The sequence below is a fragment of the Oryctolagus cuniculus genome, chromosome 20 (genome assembly GCF_051225735.1).
Source record: "Oryctolagus cuniculus isolate XC-2025 breed Fujian yellow rabbit chromosome 20, ASM5122573v1, whole genome shotgun sequence".
NCBI classification, from domain to species: Eukaryota; Metazoa; Chordata; class Mammalia; order Lagomorpha; family Leporidae; genus Oryctolagus; species Oryctolagus cuniculus.
The window spans coordinates 24,463,730-24,490,847 of record NC_142886.1 but is presented as its reverse complement, the minus strand read 5'-3'; the positions used below and the strand labels follow the sequence as shown (position 1 = coordinate 24,490,847).

The 27,118-nt window shown below is 56.8% G+C and overlaps 1 protein-coding gene and 1 long non-coding RNA gene across 3 annotated transcripts in view; one reads left to right on the top strand and one right to left on the bottom strand.

Annotated features, from left to right (window-relative positions):
• Positions 1-378: 378 nt before the first annotated feature.
• Positions 379-27,118, top strand: part of MIDEAS (mitotic deacetylase associated SANT domain protein) — a 68,961-nt gene continuing 42,221 nt past the window's right edge. The window contains exon 1 of the mRNA XM_051826005.3: positions 379-1,033. The gene's annotated coding sequence lies outside the window, so the exon portion shown is untranslated. The remainder of the gene's footprint in view (positions 1,034-27,118) is intronic.
• LOC103351686 (uncharacterized) lies at positions 18,667-26,929 on the bottom strand. Of its 2 annotated transcripts, none has more exons than XR_519418.5 (3): positions 26,615-26,929; positions 25,900-26,100; positions 18,667-21,222 (listed from the first exon to the last, which is right to left on the bottom strand). It is a non-coding gene; the product is annotated as an uncharacterized LOC103351686 (long non-coding RNA). The 2 variants fall into 2 exon arrangements; XR_016226596.1 differs by having other exon boundaries at positions 26,561-26,878.

Below are 27,118 nucleotides of genomic sequence, written 5' to 3'. Positions count from 1 at the left end.
TCAAAACAAAACAACCGACACAGCAAAAGGCTAGCCCCATTTTCTTCCCAGCCTTCCGGGATCCGGAATTCTTCCTTGAGCACCGCCGATTAACTAAGCGCCAGCTACTTACAGAAACCCAAAAGGTGGCCCTTTGTTGTAATTTTCAACTCTGAGAGCAAAGGCATTTCGGGCCTGCACACATTTCAGAATGGCTACGGCCTGAAACTCCACTTCCCAGGACTCCACCCTCCCTGCGAACCCACTTTCGGCCGGCGCTGAAACCGGGAAGGCATCAGGCCCGAGCGCGGGGTCCTCCCGGGGCTGAGCGCCCAGAAGAGCAGGAACTCGCGGGGACGGGGGGTGGGGTGGGGCGGGGAGGCGGGACGCACGCGGCTTTGCAGCTCCAAGAGGTCCCCCGAAGCGCGGTGCGCGGTAGGCGCCCTGCGCCCTCAGTCCCTGGGGAGCCTGTGCAGGGGAGGCAGGGGCTGGAGACCCGCGTGTGAAGGCCCTGCTCTGGCAGGAGCCCGGAAAACTCGGCAGGAACCGCGTCCTCACGGGATTTCTGGCCCCAATACCAAACAACAACTTTTTTTCTTCTCTCTCCCCCAACCCCTTTGTGTGTGCTTTTCCTGGAACTCTGGCTGCCCTGGGCTCCCCCGAGCTAAGCCCCCGGGGCTCCTAACACCACCTTCCGGACCCGCCGGAGAGCAGGGCTCAGCGCGGCGCCTCCGACCGACCGCACTTCCCCACCGGCGCGGGGGTGCAGCCCGGTCGCGGGCTCCCGCAGCGGAGGGCGCGGCCAGCCCAGAGCCGGCGCCGGGGACCCTGGGCGCGGAGCCGGGGGCGCGGGCGCGGGCGCGGGCGGGGCGGGCGGCTGCAGGGCCCCGCGCGCCGCCGCGCGAGCTGCTGGGTCACAGCCGGGCCGCGCCGCCCGCTCGGCGAGGAAGTGACGACTGAGCCGTCCCGACAGCAACAAAGTTTGAGCCTGCGGGCCGCGCTCTGCTGCGCCCCGCGGCCCTCCGAGCCACCCCACCGCGGATCCAGCGCACAGGTGAGCCACGAGCTCTGCGCCCCTCGTCGCGCCGCCGGGGTCTCGGGCTTGGCCGTGCGGGTGGGGGATGTGGCGGGCCGGGCCGGGCCGGGCGCTGCAGGGGAGTCGCGCGGCGGCGCGGGTCGGGGGCCGCCGGCTGCGCCCCTGTGTCGCCGCTGGTCCTACCGCGGGACCTAAAGCAGCCCAGGGGCTGCAGCAGGGCTCGCTCCGGGCGCGGCTTGCGAGGGGAGCGGTGCGGGGAAGGGGCTTCCCGGGGCCTAGGTCTGGAGCGATTCTCGGCGCCGTGCCCCGCTCCCCGCAGGCTGGACGCAGCCGCCCCCCGGCCCCCGCCTGGTGCTTCCTCTCCGCAGCCCTCCGCGAGCTCGCGGGAAGGAAGTTGAAGGAACTTTCCCCCCACTTTTATTTGCTCGGCCCTCCTGTGTCGCGGAGCGGAGCAACTCAGAAGTTTGGGAAAAACAACCCGAGGCGCTTCGAGAAAACAGAACCCTAGCCGCCCTCGCACGCCCACCGCTTAACCCCCTCCAAGCCCCCTCCACCCGGCCCCCTCCCCCACCCCGGCCCGGAGCCGACCGTAATGGCTAAGGCCTAACACTTTGCAATGTAGCCATAAAAACTGTCAGCGCGCCCACGTACAGATGGGAGTGTTTTCTATATAAAACTCGGAGAGCCGCTTGCACCGGACTCCGTGGCATCGCGTGCGTGCGTACGTGTGTGTGTGTGTGTGTGTTTCCTAAAACTGTGGGGCTGCAGGGCTGTGCCGGGTAGTTCCCGCCGCCCTGGGGGAGCCTCGTGGCGCAGCTGGGAAGTTCGTGACATCCCTGCAGAGCGAGCCCGGGCTGGCGGGCCGCGCGCCCTGGCCTGGACGCCGCGGTGGCGGCGGCGACTGCCCAGCCACGTCGGTGTGCGCTGGAATTGTGCGTCGGAGCCTGGAGACTCCGGGATGGGCTGTCTGGAGGCAGAATGGTGCAGTTGCTAGCAGCAGCTTCCTGCCGGCCTGTAATTACGGCGTGATTGCACAGTCGGGCATTGTTGGCGTGGATGTTTATACACAGGCTGTTGTGCAAGACGTTAGTGGTGGCGAACGAAACGCAGCTTTGCGTTGCCAATGTCCAGGACAGATCTGGGCCCAGGCTGCAGGCTCCAAGTTCTCTATGCCTTCTTAGCGAGGTGTTTGATTTCCTTGCTTCTGTCCTCCACCTTTGACAGCCTGCTGAACGCCTCCGGACGGCAGGATCCCACCACTCTTTCCTACCTTGGGTAGCGTGAACACTGACCCAGGAACTGTACCCTTATTTGTGTCCGGAGAAAAACGTGGGGTGACGTCAGCAGGAAAAGGAGCTAGGAGATGGGTGTTACCCTCCCTCAACCGGAAAGCTGTGTGAATGAGCAAAAATGCAGGGGTGTCTGCAACGGGGCCTCCTAAAGAGAGCTCGCAGACCCTGTGGGACCGAGCTGGCCGGCTAAACTTCAACCCTTGAAGTTATCATCTGCAGAAACTCCGTGGGCGGGTCCTAACTCCGTGTATTCTTGGCTGCGGCTTTGAGACTCTGTGACGGTGTCTGGGGCAGGGGCAAGGCTGGCGAGGAAGTGACTCATGGACATTTTCTCCAGAGGAGCCCCTGGGCCAGCTTCCTGAGCAAGGCGTGCAGCATGGCCAGTGCTGTGGGCCCTCACGTGCCCTGCAGGAAGGGAGCCCAGCTCTTCCTGAGGGCTTCCTGGGCAGCTGCCTGTGGTAGAGGGGTTTACAACTCAATTGGGAAGTGCGAGCGGGGCTTGCGCAGGGCCATCCTCCCCACGTCCCCCACGCTCAGTGTGCTCTCGCCCTGTCCTAGGCAGACAAACTCGCAGGGCAGCGCTCGGCCCTGCCAGGTAGCTTGGTGACCCAGTGGCACCGCCCTACAGCTGTGCACAGGCAGCCTGTGTGCTCAGAGCGGCAGGCACGCCGGGGCTCCTCCATGCCTGCCCTGCTCTCCAACCACACACCCAGGCTTCATCTGGGTGGCAGACGCTGTTTTGCAGCCCTGTGCCAGCTGCTTGTTACTGACACAGCGACCATTTATCAGATCCCAACATTAAGGCACAGTACCTAGCAGGTACCCATGCGTCTCCAAAGACTCGTGGACAAGCATACGATGAGGACAGTCGGGAGCGAGGTTGAGGACAGAAGCACCCGGGCAGTAGGGGTCAGCACAGCTTGCACAGCCCCCTGCCTTGAGGACATTCGGGTCATTACTGAACTTGACCCTCAAGGCCCTGGCTAGCTGCTTCACCTGGCCAGGACTGCTTGAGCAAGGGCCTTCTGGAGCCCGCACTAGTGTTGAGTGGCAGGAGAGGGGTGCGTCGTCTTCTATGCCCAAAGCAAAGGGAGCTATGAGTTGCAATCCTTTTTGTCCACATAGAGCTTACAGAGTCTGAAGGTGCCCAGAGACCGCTGGCGCGTGGCTGGGAGAGCGATGAGGAGCGGCCCCTTGCCAAAGCCGGGGAAGGAAGCAAGCCGAGCTCCTGTGGAGTTAGGGAGCAGTCACCACCCGCATCTTCAGTTCAGCCTGGCAGATGGCTACGTGCACTCGGGCCCTTTCCCTGGCTGGCAAGGCTGAGCCTCTGCACTCCGAGCTTGCCCTGCAGTCCAGTTGAAGACCAGAGGCTTCATCCTGACTTCCTCGCCCACCTTGGGCAAAGGCTGATTGATGGCTGGTAGCTGCCGCCCAGTGCCTCCCCCCCCCCACCCCATGCACAATTAGGAGCAATGCTGAAAAAGCTGAGGCAGAACGTGACAGGTCATAGAAAATCGTTTTATTGTTCTAAGAGGAACAGACAGCTGTAGGTAAGTCAGGAGCTCAGCAGGTGCCCCCCCCAGAGGGCCAGAGAAGAGGCCTGTAGCGGGTGGTGGTGGGGATTAGGATGGCCTTTTGTGCAGCCCAGGCCTGATATCTCTATTCTCTTCATCTGCCTCCTCGTGGCTGCCTCACTCCCCAGCCTGCAACTCAGTGATCTGACGTCACAACTCAACTCCAAAGAAGGAAGCAGAATATCCCCAGCTTGCTAAAGAGGGCGTCCCGGCGTGCAGGAAGGCGCTGCAGGCTTCCAGACGCCATGGCTGGTGGTTCTGTCCGCCCCACGGGAGTGTGCGTCTGTGAAACGTACCCCGCCCCCTCCGTGTCTCTTCTCACTGAAGCATCTCTTTGTGAGATGCTTAAACCTTCCTTTTCCTCGCCTGCATGACACGGGGCAAGTGCAGCACGACTTTCTGTCTCAAGTGGCTCTTGAAATACACACAGGGCTTTGAATAAGCCTCAGATAAAGGGCTGCTCTGTAATCTCACTTTAAATGCCTGTTTGCAAGGGTCACCCTCCTGCTCAGCAACCTTCAATGGCTCCCTACTGTCTGCAGGGTGAGGATCAGCGTCTAGGCTGGTCGTCAGGGCCTTCCCCACAGGGGTCTGGCCTCTGCTGCTCGCCTGCCCTGGTCCTCAGCCCTGACCCAGTGACCTGTTCTGTGTGTTTGGCCAAACCACAGGTGGCAGGTAGTCCTGCCTCCCATGCTTCCCTGGAGGCCTGGAATGCCTCCGTCACCCTCCCTTCTGCGTGGCTTCGTCTTGCTCCCCTCCAGCTCTCTCCATGGTCCCTTCCTCTTGAATTTCCTCTTGCCCACCCTGTGGGCCTCCCCAGGGGACTCCAGCAACATCCACTGGTGCCCTGTATTGAGAAAACCTCCTTTGGGCCATGGCCTCCATAACACCCTTTGTTCAGCTCCTAAAGTGTGCCCTTGGTGGGGGAAAAGTACTAGTATCACTTTTCAACTAAACTGGAAGCCTCTATTTGGCATATCTTTGTATTCATAGGAGCAGTGCTCTGCTCATAGCCAATCCCAGGAAATGCTTGATGATGGTGGTGGTGGTGGTGGTGGTGGTGATGATGATGATGATACAAGTGGCAGTAGCCAGGCCGGCGCCACGGCTCACTAGGCTAATCCTCCGCCTTGTGGCACCGGCACCCCGGGTTCTAGTCCCGGTCGGGGCGCCGGATCCTGTCCCGGTTGCCCCTCTTCCAGGCCAGCTCTCTGCTGTGGCCCGGGAGTGCAGTGGAGGATGGCCCAGGTGCTTGGGCCCTGCACCCCATGGGAGACCAGGATAAGTACCTGGCTCCTGCCATCGGATCAGCGCGGTGCGCCTGCCGCAGCCCTCCGGCCGCGGCGGCCATTGGAGGGTGAACCAACGGCAAAGGAAGACCTTTCTCTCTGTCTCTCTCTCTCTCTCACTGTCCACTCTGCCTGTCAAAAAACAAAAACAAAACAAAATAAAACAAACAAAAAAAAACAAGTGGCAGTAGCCACCGTATTTTGTCCACTTGTGCATAGACACACACGGACACCGGGCGCCAAGGACCATCTGAACGTTCTACCCGAGCCGCTCTGTCTCCTCGGACCCGCTAGCCTCTCTCGGGCTCCTCCCTGCTTTGCACCTCATTGTTTTGCTCCATTTCCCAGCACCTCTTTCCCCGGGGGTCTGCCTGGCTCCTTCTTGACCTGATGTGAACCCCATTGACCTGTCCCACGAAGCCTCAGTTTTGAAGGAAGAGGACTTATTGTCTGTGTTGGCCTGGCCTTCTGAAGGACCAGGTGGGGAAAGGAGGTAGGACCAGCCTCAGACAGGACTTGCGAGGAGCCTGGTTTGTTTTGCCCAAACAGGTGAAACTGTGGAACTGAGGCTGGGTAGATCCTTGCAGTGAGCTGGATGAGGGTTCTGTTGCCTCCACCCAGTTCTCATGCTGCTGCTGCTGCTTCTTTTTTAATTTTTTTTTTAAGATTTATTTTATTTATTTTGAAGGACAGAGTTACAGAAAGGTAGAGACAGAGGGAAAGGTCTTCCATCCACTGGTTCACTCCCCAGATGGCCGCAACTGCCAGAGCTGCGCCGATCCGAAGCCAGGAGCCAGGAGTTTCCTCTGGGTCCCCCACATGGGTGCAGGGGCCCAAGGACTTGGGCCGTCCTCCACTGCTATCCCAGGCCATAGCAGAGAGCTGGATCTGAAGAGGAGCAGCCGGGACTAGAACCGGCGCCCATATGGGATGCCAGCGCTTCAAACCAGGGCCTTAACCCACTGCGCCACAGCACCGGCCCTGAGTTCTCATGCTTCTTAGTCACAGCATGGCCTTGTAATGTGTGTTCTTTCTTTTTAAATCAAGATGATATTCACCCACCATAGAGTCTGCCCTGCAAGCTGCATTCTTGCTCTGCACCTGTGTCTTTCACTTAGCGACATCTTGGAGATCATTCTCTCTCAGTACTTGTAAATTGGCACCGTTTTTCCCGGTGGTTTAATTCTGTTCCACTACATGAAAATCTCAATTTATTTTAGTCTCCTTTTGAATAGCATTTAGGTTATTCATAGTTTCTGTGACTATACATGATGCTACAGTTAATATGTTGAATTCACTTTTTTTTTTTTTAAGATTTATTTATTTGCAAAGCAGCATTGACGGGGCGGGGGTGGGGGTGGGGGAGAGAGATCTTCCATCTGCTAGTTCACTTCCCGAATGACTGTCACAGCCGGAGCTGGGCAGGTCTGAAGCCAGGAGCCAGGAGCTTCATCCGGGGCTCCCATGTGTGTGCAGGGCCCAAGGACTTGGACCATCTTCCACTGCTTTCCTAGGCCATTAACAGTGAGCTGAATCAGAAGTGGAGCAGCTGGGACTGAAACTGGCACCTATATGGGATTCAGGCGTTGCGGGCTGTTGCTTTATCTGCTACGCCACAATGCCGGCCCTTGAATTCACTTTTAATTAAAAATTCTTTATGCATATACAAGGGAAATTAGGATTCACATAGAAAACTTTCTGAAATGTTATGTATTAGCTGAATTAAATAAGTTGTATTTTATTTTTTTTAAAGATTTATTTATTTCTTTGAAAGGCAGAGTTACAGAGACAGAGAGATCTTCCGTCTGCTAGTTCACTCCCCAAATGGCTGCAACAGCATGAGCTTGGCTGATCTGAAGCCAGGAGCTTCCTCTGGGTCTCCCATGTGGCTGCAGGGACCCAAGGACCTGGGCCATCTTCCACTGCTTTCCCAGGCCATAGCAGAGAGCTGGATTGGAAGTGGAGTAGCTGGGGTGTGAACCGGTGCCTGTATGGGCTGCTGGCACTGCAGGCAGCGGATTTACGTGGTACGCCACAGCACTGGCCCCAATAGGTTGTATTTTCTAGGCTCTGCTGTTTCACAGAGACTTCTGGTGCGGGGTAGGATGTTAGATCTGTCGTTGTCTAGCCTAGGGTTTTCGGTAGGTGCACTTACTGCCCCAGCTTTACGGCGTCCTGTGAGCCTGTGTGGAAGGATTTCAGGCAAGGAAGGAAAACCGCGCTACCTCTGTCACTTCAGCTGCGGCTCAGAGACAGGGTCACTTGCCTCACCGCTGTTGAGTGAAGAGTCAGGGCACAAACCCGCATTGCTTTTCCACCGCCCCCTGCAGTGACCGCATAGTCATCACAGTCATCGGTCCCAGCACGGCTGTTTGTAAACCTCAGTTCCCTTCAAGACTGTATACAAAGATTGAAAAGAGAGAGAGAGAGACAAAGAAAAACCTCGAGCTAAGCCACTGCTTGGGAAACCTTATTGCAGTTCCTGGTTCAGGTCTCCGCTCTGCTTCCAGTTCCAGCTGCCTGCAGTGCGCGCCCTGAGAGGCAGCGGATGGCGACTCAGGTCCTTGAGGCCCCATGTTGGGGACCCAGATGGAGTTCCGGACCCCTGATTCTGTCCTAGATCAGCCCTGGCTGTTGCGGGCATTTGGGAAGTGAGCCAACAAATGGAAGACCTGTCTCTGTCTGTCTGTCTGCCTTTCAAATGAATACTTTCTATTTTTAAAGGGAAAAAGAAAAAGCAGACAAAAATAAAGCAAAAAACACAACCCCAAAACTGGGCGAGGAGAGGAAGTGTTGCAGAGGAGAGAGGATGTGTATTTAGTAGATCTCTTCCCCTTCCACTCCCTCCTGGCAGTGCTTTTTGATCTTATTTGCTGTCAGCCTCTTGAGTCCCCAAAGCCTTCTAACCGGACCTGGTTGGCAACGTGGTTACTTCGTTTGTTTAAGTGTGCAGAACATGGGTTGATCAGAAGACAGGAACCACTTCCGCTTCCCCATCCAGTTCCCAGGAGACACAGGAGAAGGCCCAGGAGCACAGACGTGACACCTCTTGGGCAGCTGGAATATGTGGAGCCAGCTGCCGCCACGGGGCTTTATGGGACAGCCGCCCTGCTCGCAGCACAGGGTGAGGCCAGGGAGGGTGCAGAACGCGTCCTGTATGCTGCTTCCCCCCGAGGAGGCGGGCAGCCCAGCTGCTGGTCTCCCTGGCCCCATCTGCCACGAAGAGCTGACTGCAGGGGGATCTGTCCAGGGAGGATGGAATTTGCTAGAGTAGAATTTTCTGGGGCTCAGACTCTAAAGCGAGTGTGTAAGGTGCAATTAAGATGATTTTGGAAGTCCTTTAGCAGGTACCAGGTAGGCGCCGGGCACCCTGGCTTGGACAGGTAGGTCCCCCCGGCTCCAGAGGGCACAGCGTCCAAGGGGGGAGCACCAGGTGAAGTGGGAGCTGTGTGTGTGGAAGCCGCAGCCTCACTCAGCGTGCACAGCGAGGTCCCGCAGGCAGCAGGCTCAGGGCTCCCCTCTGAATAGAACTGCAGGTTATTTTTTCTTGTTCTATTCTGTTCTGGTTTTTTTTTTTTTTCCTTTCCCCCTCCCTCCTTTCCCTCCTTTCCCTCCTCTCCTCTCTCCCTCCCTCCCTCTCTGCCTCTCTTCTGCTAAGCTTGACCATTTGAATTGTCATATGTTACCAATACACACTAAGAGATCCCCCGTCATGTGCTTCATGGGAAGGGTGCTGTGAGTTAGGAAATAACCGCATGAGGTTGTGCAAGGTTGAGTGGCTGGCCAGGGTGTCACGGAGAGGCGGCTCGTGGCCTAAGTTTTGAACTGCAGTTGTGTCACTCAAGGGTGCAGAGGGAAGCTTAGGCTTGGTGTGGGCCTGGAAGAGGGCAGTGCCCATATGTGTGGTGGACACTTGGCCCTAAGGCCCTTGTCCTCTCCTCTCCTCACTCCTTATTGCAGGCGGCTGCAGGGAATCTCCCAGCCTGAATCTGTGTCTGTTTCCCTTGTGGCTTCCCACAGCTTGTGCTCAGGCAACTTGGAAGCCAGTAGCCACTTGTGGACCCCCCACTTCCACCTGCACTAAAAGGGGTAGAAAGGCTCAGGATTTTTGCAACCATTTTTTTTTAAAGACTTATTTATTTATTTGAAAGAGTTAGAGAGAGAGAGAGGGAGAGAGAGAGAGATTGATCTTCCACCTGCTGATTCATTCCCCAAATGGTTGTAACAGCCTGGGCTGGGCCAGGCCAAAGCCAGGAGCCAGAAGCTTCATCTGGGTCTCCCACGTGGATGCCAGGAGCCCAAACGCTTGGGCCGTCCTCCGATGCTTTTTCCAGGTCATTAGCAGGGAGCTGGATCAGAAGTGAAGCAGCCTGAACACAAACTGGTGCCCACATGGGACACTGGTGTTGCAGGTGGAGGCTTAACCTGCTATGCCACAATGCCGGCCTCTCTGCTGCCGTCTTTTGAAGGAGGCTGTGTCACCTTACCCAGGTGGCATGTGGGATTTACTTCCTCCATCATGGCTACAGCTGCAGCAGTGGTCACCTGGCCCTCTCTCGTGGTGTGGGAGGTGCTGTCACTCACTCATGCCACATGCATTTGTTAAGCTCGGGGCCTGGCTCTGCTTGGGACTGAGGGTGCGAAGATGAAGAAGCGTCAGGCTCTTGTGCTCTGCAAGGAAGACAGGCACACAAGCCAAGAGCAGTTAAGTGCTACAAAGGTCGGTGTGAAAGTGTAGAGGAGGGACCGGCCGCTCTGCCGGGGCCAGGGGAGAGAAGACTCGGGGAAGATCTAGAGTGGCCCCTGTGCCTTGCATGGTCCCGGCCTTGGACGCTGTGGGATGAATGAAGGTGAGAGAAACCCCGAGAGACACAGGCAGCAGCCCGGGCGAGGCCTGGGGGCTGCACAATGTGGTGTGCTCTGGGAACTGCAAGTGCGGTGGCCCTGTGGGTGCCACCAGGCAGGCACTGGCAGAGCTCAGGCCCTAGGGCAGCCGCTCCTGTCACCCAAGAGGATGATTTTGGTTTTGTTTATTTTTTATTTGAGAGGGAGAGAAAGAGAGCTTGCATCTGCTGGTTCACTCTCCCCAGATGAATGCAAGCGCTGTGGCTGGGCTGGGAGCAAAGCCGGGAACCGGGAACTTGGTCCACGTCTCCCATGTGGGAGACCCATCCGTGGAGCCATGATGTAGTCTTCATTAGGATGCTAGAGTCAGGAGCCAGAGTGGGGGATCGAACCCAGGTACTCTGACGTGGGATGCAGTGTCTTAACCACCAGGCCAAACATCTGCCCTAGCTAAGAGGGTTGTCTCCTGAAGACAGTAGGGAACCACTGAAGACTAGAATGTGTGTGTGTGTGTGAGAGAGAGAGAGAGAAAGAGAGACAGACAGTATCACGATTCCTTTGTTCGTTCGTTCGTTCGTTCCTTCCTTCCTCCCTTCCTTCTTTCCTCCTTTGCTAAGATTAATTTGTTCATTCAAAAGGCAGAGTGACAGAGAGATAGAGAGGGAGAGAGAGAACTTTCATGTGCTGGTTCAGTCCCCAGATGGCTGTAACGGCTGGGGCTGGTCAAGGCCGAAGCCAGTAGCCCAGCTCTCCACCCGAGTGTCCCCCATGGAGGGCCCAAGCACGTGGGCCATCTTCTGCTGCTTCCCCAGGTGCGTTAGCAGGGAGCTGATTCGGAAGCAGAGCAGCTGAGACTTGTGGCTTGCCTTGCTGTGCTGCAAAGAGACCAGTGAGGAGGCCCATGCAGTGGCTGGGGCGGATGAAGCAAGTCTGAGCCAGAGAAGTTTCTTTTTGGGGGAGGGGGAGGAAGGGAGACGCTTGGTGTCAGGGTGGGGGCAGGGCTGACGGGCATGGAGGTCCAACCCAAAGTGTAGTACAACCTGGAGGCTGGGGTTGGGGTGCCTCTGGGACATCTGAGGAAGATGTCCAGTGGGCAGCTAGACTTCAGGCTGGGCAGGAGATCCCCACGTGGTGGCAGGGGGCTGTGGTCGCCTACCCCAGACAACTGCCATGAACGCTAACCTCTAACCCAGCCGCCTCAAGCAAATCTCCTGCAAGTGAAAACCGCTGCAGCCTCAAGACAGAGGGAGACAGACTGGATTACTTCCTGTTAACCCCTGTGTCCGTCAGACGCTGCGGGGCCGGATGTGGGGATCGCCGGCATCACCGGCAATTGGAGCTCAGGACGCCGACGACATCCCCGACGGAGAACACAGAGGAGCGAGGGGCTCAGCATTGAAGGGGCGCAGTTAACAGGCAGCAGGGAGACTGAGGAGGATCCAGTGGTGAGAAAGGCCGGAAAGCGGAGGAGGACGTGTCCCCAAAGCTGCGGGAGGAGCGAGCTTTGTCCTTGATCGAAACGGGTGCTGTGCTTTTGTGCAGCATGCGGCACATGGGAAGGTCTCCGTAAATGTTAAATCAATTTGAAATTGACCAACTGTAAGGGCTGGTATTGTGGCCTAGCGGGTAGAGCTGCTGCTTATGACACTGGAATCCCATATGGGCACCAGTTCGAGTCCTGACTGCTCTACTTTGGATCCAGCTCCTTGCTAATGGCCTGGGAAAACAGCAGAAGGTGACCCAAGTGTTTGGGCCCCTGAACCTGTGTGGGAGACCTGGATGAAGCTCCTGGCTTCAGCCTGGCCCATTGCTGGTCATTGCAGCCATCTGGGGGAGCAGACCAGTGGATGGAAGATCTCTCTCTCTCTCTGTAACTCTGACTTTCAAAATCAATAAATAAATCTTTTTTAAAAAATGGAAATTGACCAATTGATTAATAAAGAAGTCAAGAAAGATAGCCTTGAAAAACACTTACTGATTTAGAAATTGGAAGGCTTCTGGGGGCTTTGCTAGAGGGGCTTCTCATTGGATGTTGCCTTCCTGTGAAACAGGCAGGGTGGGGAACACCTGCCCCGGGTCACAGTGGCACCTGCGGGTCCTAGAACCAGAGCTCCCTGACTCCCAGTCTACCTTTCCCTGGGCGGGTGGGGAGATAGGGAGGAGTCCAAGGCAACAGGACACCTCTGGTTTCTGATATTAATTTCCCAAACCAGGGCATTGGGGCTGATCCAGGGCTAGCTTGTTATTTCCAGCATTTATGGCATTTGCCATTATTTTTTTTTTTAAGAGTTATTTATTTATTTAAAATCAAAGTTACACAGAGAGAAGAGGCAGAGAGAAAGAGAGAGAAAGAGAGAAATTTTCCATCTGCTGGTTCACTTTCCAATTGGCTGCGATGGCTGGAGCCACGCCGATCCGAAACCACGAGCCAGGAGCATCTTCTGGGTCTCCCACACAGGTGCAGGGGCCCAAGCACTTGGGCCATCATCTGCTGCTTTCCCAGGCCATAGCAGAGAGCTGGATTGGAAGTGGAGCAGCCGGGACTTGAACTGGTGCCCATATGGGATGCTGGTGCTGCAGGCGGCGGCCTTACCCGCTATGCCACAGCGCTGGTCCCCCTTATTTGTTATTACTGGGAGGCAGTGGTCCTCTCGGGTGGTGTGGGAATTTTAGCCCCTTTCACAAAAGGAGAAATGAAGCCTTGAGCTCAGGGTTGTCTCGAGGGCAACAGGATTTTGTGTGCAGGTAGAAGGAAGAGCTGGGTTTTAGGATTCTGTGTGCAGGTAGAAGGAGGAGGTCTGGGTCTTAGGCCTGCAATTAGTAGAAACTGATTCTGACCGACGTGAAAGCATTTGTTGGAAGGATATCAGTGCATGCCTTGGAGAATGAGACTCGGAAATCGATCAGGACTCCTGGGGAGCTGGGTGGCCTGAACCTCCGCCAGAGTGACATCACTGCTGGCTTGGCATTGCTGCTGTGGAGCTGCCACTGCCTCCAGGCTGAGTTCTGAGCTCTGCCTGCTGTTTTATGTCCTTTGCTCCTGAGGCATAGCCCGGGCCAGCACCTGCGTGGCCCAGTTGGGTCGGCACTCATGTTCTTGCTGTCGGGGTTCTGAAGAACAAGTCTCTGGAGGCTGCAGGCTCCTCGGGACGGGGAGAACTCTGTCTCCACTGGGACCCACCATGCCAGGTGCAGTGCAGGGGCCAGCTGGTCAGGCACACCCCTCAAGGAGCCTGGAGCCTCTCTGAGCCCTGAGACTGGGCTGATGGGGCAGTCTGGGTAGGGGAGACAAGCCCTCCCCCTTAGCGCACACCCTCCACATCTTGCTCTTAGTCTTCGTGGGCCCCTCTCTGGCTCCTTAGCCTTCAGCTGAGCTCAAAGATTCTGAGATGCATAGGAGCTGTGAGCATTGCATTAGCGACTGGATTTCTCCTCTGGGAATCGGAACCATTCCAGTGGAAAAGGGAGGTGTTCAGGCCGGGATCCTCCACACACGCTCGGTTCCACTTGGAGGACTCAGTGCCGCCCCATGCAGGCAGGGCCCACGGCTGGGTGCTTGCTCCCTAACCGGCAGTGACAGCTTGAATTGTGTTTCTCCCCAGAGTTGGGTGAGACCCTTGGTCAGGGAGAAGGGGGCGGGGTTTGGGAGTTACCACCTTGCCTCTCAGATGAGAGGTTGGAGTTCCGGCTTCAGGCTCAGTGGGAGGAGCAACCAAGGTGCCTGGTGTCCCAGCCGCTCAGAGGGGAGCCTCTCCCGTGCGGGAGAAGTCACCTGGCTGAGACGTTACCCAGTCTCCTGAAGGGGAGGGCTTAGGGGCTGTCAGCATCCCGTCACTCCTCGTCCAGTCTCCGGGGGAGGGAGGCTCTGCCTCCTGCTCTCCTGGCCCCCAGCTCCTAGAGGCGAGGGCCTTCAGTTCTGGTACCCTAGACAAAGGAATTCGTTTCCCTTGGGAAGAGACGCCTGCAGTTTTGAGCTTTCTGGCTGTGGGCTCTGGGGATTGCCAGCATTCCCAGAGGAGCGTTCCTGGGTGCCTCGGAACGGGAAGCCGTTGCCCCCACAAAGTCGAGTGTGTCGTGGCCTGGAAGTGATTGCTGCTGCTGAGGCTTAACCACCAACGTGGGGTCAGGAGGACCCTCCAGCGAGGGAAGGTGCAGGGCCGTTCCTGGCCAGTGTTGGCTGTGGCCTACTTTACACTGAACTTGCCCGTTTATGTCCAGACGAAGTGAAGTTGTGTTAAAAGCAGCATAACACAGAGAAGAAGGCTCAAATGACCAGAGTTGTTTTATGAAAACACGGCTTTGGTCATGCCACCCTTCTTCTTCTTTTTTTTAAGATTCCCTCCCTCCCTCCCTCCCTTCCTCCCCCATCCCTCCCTCCCTTCTTCCCCCATCCCTCTTTCCCTCCATCCCTCCCTCCCTCCTTCCTTCCTTTCTTCCGTGACAGAGAGAGAGACGAGACAGAGAAAACAGATCTCTTTCATCTGCTTGTTCACTCCCCAAATGGCTACAATAGCCGGGGTGGGCGGGCTGAAGCCAGGAACCTGAAACTTTCTGGGTCTACCACTGGGCAACAGGGGCCCAAGCACTTGGGCCATCCTCCGTTGCTTTCCCGGGCACATGAGCAGGGAGCTGGATCAGAAGTGGAGCAGCTGGGACACAAAGCAGCCCTCTGATATGCACACGGCGGCGCACCCCCTGCACCACCACTCCAGCCCCTGTCACGCAACCCTCCCCCCCCCGCCAACAGCCTGCAGAGCCCTGAGCACTGGCCGCTTTCCTGGTCTCTCCTCCTGCCACTTTGCCTTCCCTGGCGTGGCCCTTTATGTCCCAGCCAGCTCGTCAGCCTCCTGGACATTCACTCCTCTGTGCCTTTACTGTGTCCCCTGCCTGGAAGACCCTCCCCGCCTTTTTCCTCTCTGCAGACGCCCTTGGGGTCAGCCAGAAGTCACCAGCTTCCTTGCTGCCTTCCTGAGCCGCCGCCTTGGTCTTTCTGCATCGAGCTGCCTCTCTGTAGGACGCTGGAGTCAGCTGCAGGTGTGCCTGGCTCCTCACTGGTGCAGAACTCTGCCTGGCACGCTGCGGGTGCCCCACGATGAGGAGAGGACAGCCGGGAGAGGATGTGGGGTGCAGCGGGCAGGCCCGGGGCTGGCCTGGCTCACGTGTGTGCTTGGTGAGCGGGTTCTTGGCATGAAAGCTCCCACTCTCTCTTAGCGCCTGCCAGCTCTGCTGTTTCTGAGCCTGCCAACCAGACCATGGTGCGGGTGGGAAGGGGACTGGGGGACACAGAGAGCAGTACCGGCCCTGCGGAGGCTCCTGTGTTGAGAAGCTGGGTTAAGGGAGACAGAATTGTCCCCTTCCCGCCAGCTCCAACCCCTGCAGAAGGACCACTGCTGGCTGCCCTGCAAGGGCCCTTGGCTTCTCGTGCCCGGTCTGCTGCCTTTGCACAGGGGAGGAACTAAGGACCGAGTCAGCAGACCGTGGGAGTGATGGGCTCTTTAAAACGAAAGTCCTGTTCAGTCTGGTCACGAGGTCATGAGGGCGGGCTGTGGGTCTCCTGTTGAAGAGGAACAGATCTTGACAGTGATTTCAGGGTGCGGGAACCTGGGGCTCAGTTTGTCTATCAAATGAGGGGCTGAGGTGCCATGGCGTGCTCTCCGGCTTGGAAATTCCAGTGTCTGTGATTGGAGCCTGGCAGGTGGTGTCTTTGTGGTGACCACAGTGGGGACCTGGGGTTATCATCTGGAGGTGTTCCTGTTACGGAATCAATGTCCCGGTCCATAGGCCACTCCCAGAGCACTGTGGGTAGCATCTTTCCTGCCATGCTTAGGGTTAAGCCACCTTAGGGCTAAGTGCACCTGTGCGTGGAGGTGTTAACGACGCGGGCATTGTCTTTTGCAAAGTATGTTTCCACGCCTAGGAGCACACGCATTTCCCACATGCCCCAGTGTCTTTGTTCTTGGTGCCTGGGAGATCACTCAGGGGAAGCTTGGGTGGGGGCCGGGTGGGTTTCACATCCAGGGAGGTGCTGGCTCATTTTGGTGGTGGTGGTGGGGGATGGGCAGTATGTGAGAGCTTCCTGTGTTTCTGCCTCTGCAGGGCCTGTTGTCTTCTCTCTGCCCATCCCAACCCCCTACCTTCCTACCCACATTTCTCTGTCCTGCTTCTTTATCTCCCCCCCCCCCCACTGCAAATCACCTGTGCTGCCTCCCCCACCCCTGCAGTTTCAGGGTGTGGCTGCAGGTGCCTGACCCCCTGAGGAGTTGGGAAAAGTGCATTTTGAGGACAGACCTGATTGATGAGACTGAGTGGTGTCGTTAGGAAAGCAACTTTGGAAAATAAGGCCATCCAGGGCTCTCGGGGTAATACGTATGTTTATATGTGTTTATGTATTTTAACGTAGAACTCCAAGCTATAAGAAAAGGTTAACTTTCTTTTACTTATTAGTATTACTCTGTAGAATTTATTCTAAGGAAATAACCTAAAAACAAAAACAGCTGTGAGTATGAAAACATTTATAGCAACATTGTTTAAAACAGCAAAAAACTAAACTGCTTCAGTGCCTCACGTGGTTCTACTATGCCTCTCGACTCCTACTGTGCCACTGCTAGGGGAGTATGAGGATGACGTTAATTCATGGAAAAAGAATGGAGTTTGCTGTAAAAAGTAAGACACAAAGTGGCATGCGTATTGGTGGGTGCATAAAACCTGAGCTCACTGGCCATAGTATGCACAGGTGTGATATAAACAGTGGACTCAGGTGAAGAGGTTATGAATGGAGGTTTTGTGCTTTATTGCTTTACTAATACATTTAGTATCCATATTACTATTATCACTTTTAAAGACAGGGCCTTCACATCAAAGCCTGGATCTGGGTGGGAAGGAGGCCAGGGGGAGGGACTGCAAGCCTCCCATCTGTTACCACCAGGAGGACCCAACTGCCCTGTCTTATCAGCCACGGCACCACGTGCAGGGACGGGCGGATTGGGCTTAGCCTGACGAACAGGCTGGCTAACCACACAACTGCAGGCCTCGCTGTGTACTCTGCCTCATGCTGGTGCAGGCCACTCCCAGGTGGCCTCAGAGCCCTGGGTTTCCAGGGAACCTGCCTGGGGAGCATGTGAGGCCCTGGGGCCTCCGAGCTGCCCACTCAGCTCACTGCCTGGTCCTGCAGGCCCGGCCACAGGCCGAGGGAGCTGATTGTGACTTGTGCAGCTCCCAGCAGGCAGCAGGCAGGGAGTGCTTCGCAGACTGACCTCCTGCAGCCCTGCCTCGCCCTGGTGGGGCCTCGAGAGGCAGTGTCTTGGGTGTTTCCTTGAGTGCACGTAGTTATTATAGTATTGAATTTGGAGCTGCCCTTTCGTGCTGGCATCATAGCTCCCCACCGCTTCCCCATGCAGGACCCTCTGACCTCCCGTCTTACCATGAACCCCCTGGGGCCTGCAGCTGCAGGTGTGGCCCTGCGGCTGAGCAGCTGACCCTCATCTGACCCCCTTCTCATATCTCTGTGGCATCTCAGAACCGCAGGCTGCCTATGAGTGGCTGCCTCCTCAGCTCACACGCGTGGTCGTGCCCCCTTCGTCTGAGTGGGCGATTTTCCTGGCATGTGCAGTGCAGTGTCTTTTGGTGGGGATGGAGGCCCTCAGCCTTCCCCTGTGAGCAGCCAGGGACTGTGCCGGGGCAGGAAATGGAGGCTCCTTGGTGTTGGGGGAGCAGGAGTGCCCTGCGAATGCCCGGGCCGTGGACAGGGCCTGGAGGGACTGTGTCCTCTCAGAGCATGTGTTCGCTAACACCAGATTCCAGAAGCGTCAGAGATGCGGAGGTTTTTGTTCTGTGACCAGAATGAAACAGGACCTGGGGCTAGAGCTTTGCCAGAGTCAGAAAGGAACTGGAAAGAACACGTGCTCAGGGCCTGCATGGAGGGGGCTCAGGCCAGTTTCAGATCTCCCATGACAAACCCTGGACCGCCCACGTGCTTCCTTAGAATATCGTGTTTATTCCTAGATGCCCTGGCCCCATCCTCAAGGCCACCTAAAGCTTTTATTTATTTGGAACAGCAGAGAGACAGAGCGAGCACATGGTTCCACCTACTTGCTCACTCCCTAAAAGTCTGCAATGACCGGGGCTATACCTTGCCAAAGCCAGGAGCTGGGAACTCAGTCCAGGTGGCCCATGGGAGTGGCGGGGACCCCACCGCTTGAGCCCTCACTGCTGCCTCCCAGGGTCTGCATTAGCAGGAAGCTGCAGTCAGGGGTCGGAGCTGATTCAAACCCAGGTGCTTCATCACCGGACACAAGCATCTTAACCACTCACTAAGTGCCTGCCTCTCAAGCCCAGTTCTGATCATTGCTGGTGGTGTGGGTATTAACTGGCACAGGATCTAAGTAACTAGCTGTTTCCCTGAGCTCAGGACCGAGCAGTAACTGCTTGTCTCAGTTCCCTAATTTAGAGACCACGTGTGTGTGCCCTAGGGTTGTCAGCAGCTCAAGTTTTTGAAGCTTGAAACACATTTCCATAGAAACAATACTATAAATGGTGGTTGGGTTCCTAGGCTAGCCCACAAAGAGCCCTGCCATCACATCGGAAGTTGCTGAAATAAAGTATTAGTAAAATTGAGAGCACACTTGCAGCAGTAAGAGTTAGCACCCAGGACGTTGGAGGTTAAACGGTGTGGGTTTATTTGACTTTGTTTCTTTGGTGAGAGGTGCCTTTTGGAGCCCTCCGGATCAGGGAAAGCCGCAGCAGGGCCCTCCGTGCCCTGCCCACTTGTAACTCCTTCACCCAGTTTACATTCCTTCTTTGCTCATCAAGCCAGAGCCTGGGCCTCTGCCTGCCCCCTGGGGACCCTGGGCGGGGTATTTTGATGAGGAGGAAATCCTGTTTGGTGGCCCTTACATCATTGTCCTCGTCATCACGGATATCGCCGTTGAAGCCATCCTGACCAACTTAACAGAATAAACATCACACCTGAGCAATTTGCAGGGTTTAGAATTGCTTGCTGATGGCTTCTGATGTTCCCGTGCAAGCTGTGGCGTGGTTCCTAAGTCCTCCTCCACATCTTCCCTCGTGCTGACTTTGTCACTTGATGCGATTTCCTCGGATTGTTTCCAGGTTATCGGTCTCTCTCCTAATTGATCCTGTTACTGTACCATATCATCCCGTGACGGGTTTCCGTTCTGGGGGCTCTTTATACATGTGCCCCGAGCACCTCCTGTAAAAGCGTTTTAGATCGTTTTCCCAGGATGTAGCGCGCCAGCCACGGGTACGTGGTCGGAATCCTGAACTCTTGCGGCACGATGCTAAATCACATTCTAGAAAGGTTCAGACCCTTTATAGTAGCGCAGCAGTGTCTGGGCAGCTGTTTCCCCGACAGCCCTGCCGACAGCAGCTTTGTTTTATTTATTTACTTATTTTCACGTTGACTCGGGCCTTAATGGTGCTGATTTGCATACTGCAAGCTGCTGCTGAGGCTGCACATTCTTGCTCTTGGTGATGGGCTGCTTTTGCTTCCTCGTGTGTCAGGCCCTGCTCATCTCCTGTGACCGCGGAGCCTCCCGCATACACTTACCTCCTCAGGGAAGCACAGGGTCCTCTCCTCCTCCCTGGCTGGGGCCCCACACCGTCGACCTTGGCCGAGTCACCTCCACACCTGTCCACCTGCCTCCTTCGCCTCCTCTGTGCTCCGGGCCTCAGCCCTCTGGCTGCTGAGGGTCGGGTGGGAGAGGAACAGACACTGGGGCCCTGCGATGGAGGCCGGAGGGCAGGAGGAAGATGTCCGAGTGGCTCCTGGAGCAGGTTCATGAGGTGCTCTCCTTGGAGGGAGGCTGCCCAGGGAGCTCTGCGGGGGAGCCAGGGGCGCAGCGAGCCGGGGAGGGCGCTGGTGTTCATCTGTCTCATGGGTCATGCACTCGAAGGCCGGCAGGGAACAGCCGCAATGAGATGACAGAGGCTGGCACCGTGTGATGATGGATGACAGTGACCTGTGACCTAGGGGCAGGGCTGTGGGCAGTTGGACCATGTGAATCTCCTGCAGGTGCCACTCCCTTCCCAGTGTTGCTCAGTTCCACCTCCCGGGAGGGCTCAGCCTGGCCCCTGTGCGAGGCTGTTTTTCTTTCTTCTTCTTTTTCTTTCTTTCTTTTTTTTTTTTTTTTTTTAGATTCATTTACTTATTTGAAATTACACAGAGAGAGGAGAGGTGGAGAGAGAGAAGTCTTCTATCCACTGGTTCACTCCCCAAATGGCCGCAACGGCTGGAGCTGCGCCAATGCGAAGCCAGGAGCCAGGGACTTCTTCCGGGTCTCCCATGTGGGTGCAGGGGACCAAGGACTTGGGCCATCTTCTACTGCTTTCCCAGGCCATAGCAGAGAGCTGGGTAGGAGGTGGAGCAGCCAGGACTCAAACCGGCGCTCATATGGGATGCTGGCACTGCAGGCACTGGCTTTACCTGCTAGGGTGCAGCGCTGGCCCCTGCCAGGCTCTTTTTCATGACAAAGGAGAAATCCAGATTTTAGATTAAATTCCCTGATTTAAAAAAAAAGTTGCAATAAATTTGATTACAATGAAACATAACACATAGATCAAAGAAAAGACATCTGGGAGGGAGGAAGGGCTTGTAAGGCTCTCTTCTGTGGCCCTTCCTGTTGCTCACTTCCTTACTGGGAAAGCATGGGCCCAAGGAGGTATCTTCAGCTTGCAGAGAGAAGGAATCGGAGTCCAGGGGCTGAACTCCATCCGTGTGGCCCTGGATGAGCTGTCTGACCTTGCTGAACCTCACCGTCCTTATCCAGAAGGTGAGGATAATGGATTCATGCCAGGGTGCTGTGGGCAACCTGGGGCACCCACAGTGTCGAGCATTTAGGAGAGTCTGATAGATGTGTTAGGCCCTGTGTAGGAACATCCGGAAAATCAGACGAAGAACAGGCTTAGACTTTTGCTCTTTGGACTCCCAGTCCAGAGCCTGTTCCACGTCACACTGGCCCGCTTCCATGGGAGTATCCGGAGGTGTCTGGACATAGGAATCCTTCTTGTCCTTAGGTCACTTTATGAGCGCTTGATTGCCCAACAGCTACTGGCCTCAGCCAATGGGGCCTCCAGTTTTGTGGGCTTTGCACTGCGGGAGACCGAACCTCAGGCGTAGCAGTATTCACGACACCATCGTCGCTCAGTCGAGGAGCCGCAGATCCGCACGTGCGCCAGGATTGTGAGGGAAGCTGGGAAAGAGGAAAGTGCTGCTCTTAAACCCCTGAAGCACGCAGGCCGTCAGTTGTGAGCTGCATCCTGATGTCGGCGATGTGAAGGTGGGGACAGAATGGCAATAAAAGGATCTGTTCCATCGCGTTGCTCTCCAGCACGCACTTGCTCTGCACCGACCATCTGTGGGTGCCGCGGACACCAGGGTGAGGGAGCTCCGGGCCTTGCCTTCCAGGACTGTGAGCCTAGGGAATGGTGCCGGGCTCCGGAGGGGGTGCAGGAAGCAGGCAGAGACCAGTGTGGACGGGACTGGGCAAAGATCAACGGGCAGTGCCGTGGGAACTTAGGGGAGAGAGTGGCTCTTTGAATCCTGAGCAGAGACCCAGACACAGGTTTGGGTGCCTGGGATTTACCTGGGAAGAGCTCTTAGGAGGGATGGAGGAGGAGGAGCAAGATAGACACAGGGAAGATGCTAAGCCGGGGAGGGTGTGTGGCAGTTGGTCTGGCTCCTGTGGGAACCCACAGGAGCCCTGGAGCCTGAATTCCACCACCTCTGAACTGGTCCCACCCAAGGCTCCCTTTGAGAAGGGGGCAGCTATGGGCTGTTAGCAGCCAGCACTCATGGTAGCTAGGGGACAGTGCCTGAAAGAAGGGGAATGGGGGGGCTCCTACAGTATACACTTCATGGCATATACTCGCTCTGCCTACAGAATCAAGGAAGCCTTCCTGGAAGGGTTGCCAGTAAGCGCAAATCCGGCAGGAGACTGGGTGAGGGTTTACCTGGGAGGCAAGGTAGGAGGAGGAGGAGCAGGTGGAAACTGAGGTGAGAGAACAGGAGTGATGGGGAACCTCAGGTGGTTTGGCTGTGTGGGGCTGGGGCTGGGAAATGGGGCAGAGCAAGACTGTGCTAGAAACACAAGTGTCTAACAGTCTGGCGAACAGTCTTAGCCCCAGGCAGGTGCAGCAAGCTACTGCAAAGACGTGTGACCACCCTGATGGCAGCACACGTGACTAGAAGCAAGATCAGTTAGGACACGAGAAAAAAAATGATGGCGAACACTTACAGAAGACTTAATGAGTGCCAGACACTGTTTTAAGCTCTTACTCGTCACCCCCAATTTGCAGATGGGGAAACCGAGGAGTTACATAACTTGCTCAAGGTCATCAAACTAATGTGAGCCAAGGTTTGGGCTCAGGTCTCGGCTTGTCCTCTCAACCCGAGCATTCCCGTGCATGTGGGATGCATCAGTATTGTTCTCTTTTACAGATAATGCACACATCAGATCTCTTGGCCCACGGCCACCAGGTAGGGGAGCCAAGCTCCAGAGAGTGGCCAGGGCCTCTCTGCAGAGGACACGGGACAGTGCCGCAGTGGGGCCTCTGGGAAGCTGGCAGAGTAAGGATGTTTCTGTCCCGTGGCCCTTCCCGACTGTCCTCCCTGGCAGCCACACCTGTTTTGTCCTTTCCCCTACACTAAGCCAGACGTCTGCCCTGGAGTGACAGCAGCAACTGGGGACATCTGCAGAAGCTCCCTCTTAGGCCTGACAAAGGCCCTCAGAACCTGGCCTGGGCCTGCCAGAGGGGGAGGCTGGGGAGGGGCAGGTGGGAGAGCCGAGGGAGGTGGACAGCTGTGGGCTGCCCCAGAACAGGTGAAGTCCGTGTGAGCTGAGGGGGAAGGTCCCCGGGGTCTTCCAGGGCGAAACAGAAGACCGTGCAGGGACTTCTTGGCACACAGTGGCTTAACTGAATGACTGGGGTGGTTCTGAGCTGCAGCTCTTTCCAGAAGGAGCTGGCACAAAGAGGCGAGCAGAGGCACAGCTGTCAGAGGGGTGCCCCTGTCCCGGCGGGTGGGCAGCGCCATGGAAATGCGCGGTGGCCAGGACACAAAGGGCAGTGCGCGCAGAGCGCCTGGGAGGACATCGCAGACAGGATTGGGCACTGATGCGGGAACCAGGGCGGAGGCCAGCAGAGGCCACTTGAGGCTGATGGGGTCTTTGCAGGTAAAAAGAACTCTTGCCTGGAACAAGGTCCTTGCAAGGGGGAAGCTGGCTCTAGGAGAAGCAAGTACAGGGTCGAGTAGGGAAACCAGTAGCAACTGCACCCCCTTGTTGCACCTAGCAGGAGACGGCAGGATGCAGCTGTTTGGCCGTTTGATCCTTTCGAGCCGCTGGAAGGTGGGCATTCTTTCACTGTTCATTCAACAGACACCACGGTGCCACCGTCGTGGCCCAGAAGGCTGGTGACAGTTTTCCACAGAAAGATCTCGCAGGGGTCTGCTCAGCAGGGCACAAACCCAGCGCTGGTTCCCTGTTCTCTGCACAGCTTTCTCTTTCTTTTGTTGGAACTGTAGGCAGAGGTCCCAGAGGCAGTGTCTTTATATTTTGCTGAGGGAAGTGACAGTAGGCACACGAGATCACAAGGAACCTGGCCTTGGGACTCGTGAGGTCCTCCACAGTGGTTCTGCCCCCAGTTCCTCACACTGTGGTGTGTGGATTGGCCGCTCACTCAAACCCACCACGTGTGTCGGCCTCAGCGGATGGGGCCTGGCCCAGGGGGGACCATGCAGATGGACAGAGATGCGGGCACTGGGCTGGGAGAAGAATACTTTCCTTTTTTTTTTTTTTTTAATATTATTTATTTGAAAGGCAGAATTAGAGAGAGAGAGATTCTTCATCTTTTCTGGTTCTCTCCCCAAATGGCTGCAGTGGCCACAGGTCCAGGCCGAAGCCAGGAGCCCAGAACTCCATCTGGGTCTCCCACATGCGTGCAGGGGCCCAGGCACTTGGACCATCTTCTACTGCTTTCCCAGGCACGTTAGTAGGGAGCTGGATTGGTAGTGGAGTGGCCAGGACTCGAACTGGCGCTCAAGGGGAAGCTTGTGTCACTGGCGGTGGATTAACCCACCGTGCCACAGCACTGGTTCCAAGAAGAAAACTTCTCAATGGTGAGTGAGGGCAGCAGAAAGTGTGGAGGCAGGTGGTGAGCAGTGAGAACCTGGCTTCGTTGAAGTCCCCTCCCTACTTCTAACTGCTTTACTGAGATATATGTAGTATGCTGTAGACACTGGTGATGGCCTTCCAGGGCAGTGACAGCCCTCCGAGTGGGTCCCTGGGGCCCAGCGTCCTGTCCCTTTCCTTCCTGGAGTTTTTCTTTGTCCTCACACAAGCTCCATGGGAACTGTGCCTGTCTTCCCTGCAGTTGGTGAAGGAGGTTGATGAACGGTGGAGAAAAGCCCACTCTCTGGGCGTGAGGCGCTGGGACACCTCCCCCTACCCAGAACAGTCCCCTTCTAGGTTGCCCCAGAGGCTTACAGGAGGAGCTGGGGCTTCTAAAACCAAAACTTTCACTTCACATGTCAGTGATTCTGCACTGTCATATCTGCAGCACAACTGACCTCCAGGGCTTTCCCAGAAGGCTTGCAGCTTGCTTTCTTCTTTTTTTAAACACATCCTCATCTGCCTGCCTTTGGGAGGGCCACGTCCCCTTCTGCCAAGTGGGGAGCTATCCGGAACTGCCCCGCCTGCTCGCCGAGGGGGCCTGCGGGTGGAAGTTCAGTGGGTGTGAAGGGAAGTGCTACTCCCAGGTGAGCACTGCTCCTGCAGGCCACCTCCTTCTGCTCCCTGCGCCTCTTCCAGGGCCAGGCCCCAGAGCCTGAAGCTGAGAGCCTGGCATGGGACAGGGAGGAAGTCCTGGTGGGACCAGCAAGGCTAAGGAGGCGCCCTTTGGAGTGGCTCCCGCCCGTTCCAGGGAGGCTGGGCCCTGGCTTCATGGTGGCAGGCTCTTCCAGGAATGCGCTCCCCAGCCGGGTCGGGTCGTATGGTTGTTTGGGAACTGTCCCTGGGCTGGTCTGCACTAGCTCCCTGGGGCTCCTCTGGCCTGGCCCGAGGCCAGCGGCAGGGGTGGCTGCAGGTCTGCAGAGGGCTCTGGAAGCCGAGGGCTTAGCAGATCAAGTGGTTTTGCTTTTGCTTTCCTACTTGGCTGAGTTGTCAGCAGGAGGAAAGAAACCAGGCAAATGGAAAAAGCAGAAGGGCTTTACGCTGAGCCTCCCCAGGAGCCCTAAGCCTGGGTGCTACCCGGGGGCCTGCGTGCCCGAGTGCCCCAGCCTGCCAGTGCCTCACTGCCTTCCTCTGTGGGAGGTCAGAAGAGGAGCAGGGAGGTGACAGGTGACTGGTTTGCCCTGTGACCTTGTGCAAGTCACTTAACCCCTGTCTGAACTTCAGGGTTCTCATGCACAGAATGAGAGATAAAACACACACACACAGGCTTACAGAGCAGGCAGTGCGTGAAGTGCCCTGAGACGTGTTGGGAACAGTGCTGTGTCAGTGGCTGCTGCGTCAGGGGGCCCAGTCTTCTCTTGGTAGGGGGCGGGTCCCCGACTCCCCCATTCACTTTTTGCAATCACCACATTGTGGATGTGAAACTAGAAGGTATTATTTCAAGAGGTCACCTGGTCAAGTCCCCTGGCATAAGAATCTGTATTTGGTAGATAAGACCGTTCTAAGTGATCATTACTGTGACATAGCTGTCATAACACGGTGCAACAGGGCTACAATGGGTCCCTTTCCGAGGGCGAGTTGTGACCTCCAGCTGCACCCAGCCAGCAAAGGGTTGGAAGAGGATGGGAAGGGCCCTGCCCGGTGGGAGCAGGTGCAGGCTCTGTCTCGGGGCAGCAGGTACCGTCAGTGTCATGCACTCACCTGGCGGGTGGTCCTGGGCCGTAGTTCCACACGCTCAGGGCGGGCGACAGGATCATATCCCACGGCCCCTTCTCTGCTCCGGGAGAAAGTGAGGGCTGCACCTGGCTCTCAGGACTGGCCACGGGGGAACGTGGCTGCCAGGACACAGCGGCGTGTTCTTCAGTGGTTTTTCCTTCAAAGGAAAATCTTCTGACTCATCTCCTTGGAAAACAAACAAACAGGAGAAAAAAAAAATAGCCAAAACACAGGGAAGAGCAGGGCTGCCTCCCTGACCTTTCCCTGGCCTGCAGGAACCTCCCGAGCTGCCCCGCTGCGTCCCATCTTCCCACCAGTCCTGCCGGGAGGCGGCCGAGCCTGGATCTGGGATGTTCAGGGAAGTCAGGGAGAAGCTGTTCCCGGGAGGGAGGGGCGTCCCCGAGCTGGCCTTGCGCTGCCAGAATTAAAACTAGTTTTCATCAGTGAGGATGCGTGTCCTCACAGGGGCTGGGGCCAGGTCCCAGTAAGCTGTACACGGCCAGGAAGGCTGCCGGCGGAAAGCGAGCCTGGGGAGGCTCTTGAAGAGCCCTGGCGAGGGCTGCGCAGGATTCCCCTTCCCAACGCCGGGGCGTTTGCTTCTACGAAGCAAACGACCCGTGCCCTCCCCACACCGCTGAACACACACTTTCCTGGCAGGCCCGATGGGTTTCCAAACATTTCGTCACCGTCTCCTCCTGACCTTGGTGTGCACAGGGAACGAGAGCCGCGTGGCCTGTCGGTTCCAGCAAAGCCGTCGGGGGCGCCGCGCCGGGGGAGGGCGGCGACGGGCTCGGGAGTGGAGGTGAGGGCTGCTGGAAATCCCCAGCCCGCGCCGCCGCCGGAGGTTCGCAGACGCCTTCCCCGGCCTTATTTGGTCGCAGGAAGTGGGCGGCGCCGGGCCTGCAGGCGGAGAGGCCGACTCGAGACAGTTGTGCTGATCAAGTGGGAGAGCGGGTTCCTGCTCGCCGCGGTGCCGCGCGCGCCGGCCGGCCGCTGGGCGCTCCGCGCTCCCAGCCGGGAGTTGTGCAATCCTTTGTAGCACGCCAGAGAGTCCTCCTCCTTCGCCGGTGCCTCTCGCCCTCTCTCTCTCTTTTTTTTTTTTTCAAGCTGTGAGCTCAACCGATGAGTCAGAGCCGTGCAATCCTGACACTGCATCGCAGGACTGGGGGTGACACGGAGGGAGGGAGAGCGCGCGCGAGGCGGC